The 5,000-nt window shown below is 40.5% G+C and overlaps 2 protein-coding genes across 3 annotated transcripts in view; both read left to right on the forward strand.

The window, feature by feature from the left end:
- LOC135089025 (uncharacterized) overlaps positions 1-5,000 on the forward strand; it is a 33,981-nt gene that overhangs the window by 19,046 nt on the left and 9,935 nt on the right. The window lies entirely within an intron of this gene.
- The window catches only part of LOC135089017 (trafficking kinesin-binding protein milt-like), a 188,756-nt gene that overhangs the window by 18,242 nt on the left and 165,514 nt on the right, over positions 1-5,000 (forward strand). The gene's annotated exons all lie outside the window — the stretch shown is intronic.

Here is a 5,000-nt window from a genome sequence, read left to right on the forward strand (position 1 = left end):
ACTTTTACTAATTATTCTGAGTGTGTGTGTGTGTGTGTGTGTGTGTGTGTGTGTGTGTGTGTGTGTGTGTGTGTGTGTGTGTGTGTGTGTGTGTGTGTGTGTGTGTGTGTGTCTTTTAGTTGATTAGAGAGAGAGAGAGAGAGAGAGAGAGAGAGAGAGAGAGAGAGAGAGAGAGAGAGAGAGGGGGGGGGCGGGGGAAGCGTTGAAGGAATGAAGGCCTCAAATCAATACCTGCTAATTAGATTTCATACAGGTAATGCACACACACACACACACACACACACACACACACACACACACACACACACACACACACACACACACACACACACACACACACACACACACACACACACACACACACACACACGTTCTTTTCAATATTTTTTTTCCACTTTTCATTCCCTTTGTCCTCTCTTTACTTTTTCCTTTTTCCTTCCTTCCTCTTCATCTTTTTATTTTTTCCTTTTTTCCATTCCTTTAACCCTTTCTTCACCCTTCTATTCTTCTCTCCTTCAAAAATTTTTCTTTCTTTACCTTCTCCTTTTATCCTTCCTTCTCTCCTTCCCTTCCTTCCTTCCTTCCTTCCTTCCTTCCTTCCCTCCCTCTCTCCCTCTCTCCTTTTCCTCCCTTCCTCCCTCCCTCCCTCCCTCTGATAATAACCCCTATTCCACCTTAACTGTATCCCATCTAATCTCACCTTTCCTTCGTCCCATCTCTCCTTTTTTTCCCCCAGTTTCATTTTCCACCCACTCACCCAAAGTCTCTCCCTCACACATCCTCCTCCCACTTATTTGTTTTTTTTTTTTTTTTTTGGTTTGGTTTTTCATAATTTTAGCTACATTGTTATATTTGTTGTTAATGAAGATAAGCAATAGGTGTAACGCTTGTCCATCCGTACTGTACATAAATAGACAGTTGAAATGATTGATATAAATTGAATAGCGAAATAAATAAGTGGACGCCACCTGTGCATAAATAAAGTTGAAGTGATTGATGAAAATTGAATAGTGAAGTGAATAGACACGACCTGTACATTAGTAGACGAAGTTGAAATGATTGATATAAATTGAATATCGAAGAGTAAATAAACAGACGAGTGGTGAAAGTGGTTGGCAAAAAAAAAAAAAGTGAATAGGAGAAATTAATGATGAGTGAAAATAAATAGATAAAAAATGATGAAAATATAAAACTTGCTCGTTAATGAATAAAATAGAAAGTAAATTGAAACTGTAAGTCCACAAGAGAGTTTTACAGTGGATTTAAACCACGGATTTAAATGAATATTATAATGATTACCCTTTTTAAATGTAAACCACTGGATAAAACGCCAAATTTCTCTCTCTCTCTCTCTCTCTCTCTCTCTCTCTCTCTCTAACATGATCTTTTTCTACCTTATCTCTGCCTTCCTGTATCTCCCCTCCCTGCCTTTATCTCTCTCTCTCTCTCTCTCTCTCTCTCTCTCTCTCTCTCTCTCTCTCTCTCTCTCTCTCTCTCTCTCTCTCTCTCTCTCTCTCTCTCTCTCTCTCTCTCTCTCTCTCTCTCTCTCTCCCCGCCCCCCTTTTGATGCCTCAGCATAGCACGCCCCTTAAGACACGGCGCTGTATTGATTCTATTACTAAAGGACAGAGAGAGAGAGAGAGAGAGAGAGAGAGAGAGAGAGAGAGAGAGAGAGAGAGAGAGAGAGAGAGAGAGAGAGAGAGAGAGAGAGAGAGAAGGGGGGATCTTTCTACAAGACAGAAGCCAGAGGTGTGTGTGTGTGTGTGTGTGTGTGTGTGTGTGTGTGTGTGTGTGTGTGTGTGTGTGTGTGTGTGTGTGTGTGTGTGTGTGTGTGTGTATCCTTGACCTTCGTGTCTGAATGCCTACTTGTGTGTGTGTGTGTGTGTGTGTGTGTGTGTGTGTGTGTGTGTGTGTGTGTTTTAAGCCTATAAGACAAAAAGGGAAGGAAAAAAAAGGAAAGAAAAAGGAAAAAATGTGGGTGACTTGTTTCTTTTCTTTTTTGTTGTTGTTTATGTAAGAATGGCGTATAGGTGCTGATTCTCTCTCTCTCTCTCTCTCTCTCTCTCTCTCTCTCTCTCTCTCTCTCTCTCTCTCTCTCTCTCTCTCTCTCTCTCTCTCTCTCTCTCTCTCTCTCTCTCTCTCTCTCTCTCCTTTCCTCTCTTCTCCCCTCTTCCTCTACGTTTCCCCTGTCCATTTATCGTGAGTTTTCCGCTTTTCCAGTTTTCCTCTCCTCTTTCCCTTCTCTCGTCTCCCCTCATCTCATTTTTCCCTTTATTGGCTTTTGTTTTTTCCTCCTTTCTCATTTTCTTTCTCTTTTCCTCTCAGTTTTTCCTCTCACATTTCTTCACTTTTCACTTTCACTATTCTTTGTTTTTTTTTATTGTTTTTGTTGTTTGTTTTTTCTTTTTATTTGTTAGGTTTTGTTTTCTTTATTTTTTTCTTGTTTCTCTTTTATTTTTCTCTCTTTTGTCGTATTTATTATTATTTTTTTATGTTGTTGCTTGTTTCTCTCCTTTATTCGTTATTTTTTTTACTTTTTTCTCTTTTTTTATTTCTTCCTTTTCTATTTTCCTTTTGTTTTCTATACGAATATTTTTTTCTCTTATTCCTGCTTATTCTCTGAAGATTAGACAAGTTTATGGATGGGGATAACAGATGGAAATAGGTAGGAGTGTTTCATACAGGGACTGCCACGTGTAAGCCTGGTCGCTTCTTGCAGCTTCCCTTATTTCTTATGTTCTTATGTTCTTATGTTCTTTTTACTTTTAATAGTTTGATATATTTTTCTTACTTTTGTTTTTTAATTCGTTATATTTTTTTTGTTTTACATTTTTTTCTTGTTACTGTGATTTTTTTTTTATTTCTAATCCTATTTTTTTCTGTTAATTAATCTTTATCGTATTTTTTTCCGTCTTACTCCTTTATCTTTTATTTTTACTTCTTCCACTCTTTAGCCATTTATATTTACCCTTCCAGTCTTAAATTTCCCCTTCCACCTTTATTTTACCTCCTTTTGTCATGATAGAATTTTCCCCACTCATATACATCAGTTTCCCCTCATTTCCCTAACCCCCTTTTTTTTCCTCATACTTTTCTCTTTCATTCTTACTTTTATTCTCTTCTGTTTTTATTTTTTTCCTCTCCATCATTTATTTCCTCCCTCAACCAATATCTTCAACCAGTATTTTCCTTAACCATATTCTCAGTCTCCCCTCACTCCCCCCTTCTCCCCCCTTTTTTTTTTCCCTTGCACCTTTCCCCTCACCTGGTAATCAATGAAGGCCACACCCACACCTGAGCCTTACCTAACTTGGGGTCTCTGCCGCTATAGAGGTCACAGTTCCCTCTGTTATACTTGCAAATGACCTCTGTGTGATCTGTGAGGCTGAGGGAAGGTGTGGGGAGGGGGGAGACGTGTTGTGAATGCTGAGTGTATGAATGAGTGTGTGTGTGTGTGTGTGTGTGTGTGTGTGTGTGTGTGTGTGTGTGTGTGTGTGTGTGTCGTGAGGGAAGCTACTTAACTGTTTTGTGTGGTAAGATCGAAAGAAGAACAAGATCAAGAACAAGAAGAGACAGTTATTGTTGTTGTTGTTGTTGTTGTTGTTGTTGTTGTTGTTGTTGTTGTTGTGCTTTTAATGTTTTCTTGTTGTTATTACTATTTTTATTGTTGGTATTACTGTCCTCCTCCTCCTCTTCCTCCTCCTCCTCCTCCTCCTCCTCCTCCTCCTCCTCCTCCTCCTCCTCCTCCTCCTCCTCCTCCTCCAAAGACAAAGAAAAAACACATATCCTACTGCTTTTAACCCCTGCCTTTCCCTCCTTCCCTCCACCTCCTTCCGCCCTCCCTACAGCCACCCTCACCCCCTTCCCTGACTCCCGTACCTTCCCTTACACAAGCACAGAATCCCACTCTTAATGGTCTCTTCAAAAATCGATCAACGGGGCAGCGCGATGTTCTGAAGGGAAGGTTGTCACAGGGATGCGCAGGTTGGCCAATGCATTTTTTATTGGTGCAAATGTGAATGACCGCGAGGAGGAGGAGGAGGAGGAGGAGGAGGAGGAGGAGGAGGAGGAGGAGGAGGAGGAGGAGGAGGAGGGACAAAGGAATGTAGGAATAAATACAGAAGGTTTTAAGATTGTTTGCTATTTGTAGTTTTATTTTCACTAGTACTGTAGAAGGAAGAGGAGGAGGAGGAGGAGGTGGACGTGGAGGAGGAGGAGGAGGAAGAGGAGGAGGTTAAAGACTGGAAGTGCAAGAATAATCTGACCTAACCTAAGTTAACCTAACCTAACCTAACTTAACCTAACCTAACATAACCTAACCTAACCTAACCTAACCTAACCTAACCTAACCTAACCTAACCTGACCTAATCTAACCTAACCTGACCTAACCCAACCTTAACCTAACCTAACCTGACCTAATCTAACCTAACCTGACCTAACCTAACCTAACCTAACCTAACCTAACCTGACCTAACCTGACCTAACCTAACCTAACCTAACCTAACCTAACCTAACCTAACCTAACCTGACCCAACCCAACCTTAACCTAACCTAACCTGACCCAACCCAACCTTAACCTTACCTAACCTAACCTAACCTAACCTAACCTAACCTGACCTAATCTAACCTAACCTAACCTAACCTAACCTAACCTAAGTTAACCTAACCTAACCTAACTTAGCCTAACCTAACCTAACTTAACCTAACCTAACCTAACCTGACCTGACCTAACCTAACCTAACCTAACCTAACTTAACCTAACCTAACCTAACCTAACCTAACCTAACCTGACCTAACCTGACCTAACCTAACCTAACCTAACCTAACCTAACCTAACCTTAACCTTACCTAACCTAACCTAACCTAACCTAACCTGACCTAATCTAACCTAACCTAACCTAACCTAACCTAACCTAACCTAAGTTAACCTAACCTAACCTAACTTAGCCTAACCTAACCTAACTTAACCTAACCTAACCTAACTTAACCTAACCTAACC

This window comes from Scylla paramamosain, chromosome 32 (assembly GCF_035594125.1).
Source record: "Scylla paramamosain isolate STU-SP2022 chromosome 32, ASM3559412v1, whole genome shotgun sequence".
Classification (NCBI taxonomy): Eukaryota; Metazoa; Arthropoda; class Malacostraca; order Decapoda; family Portunidae; genus Scylla; species Scylla paramamosain.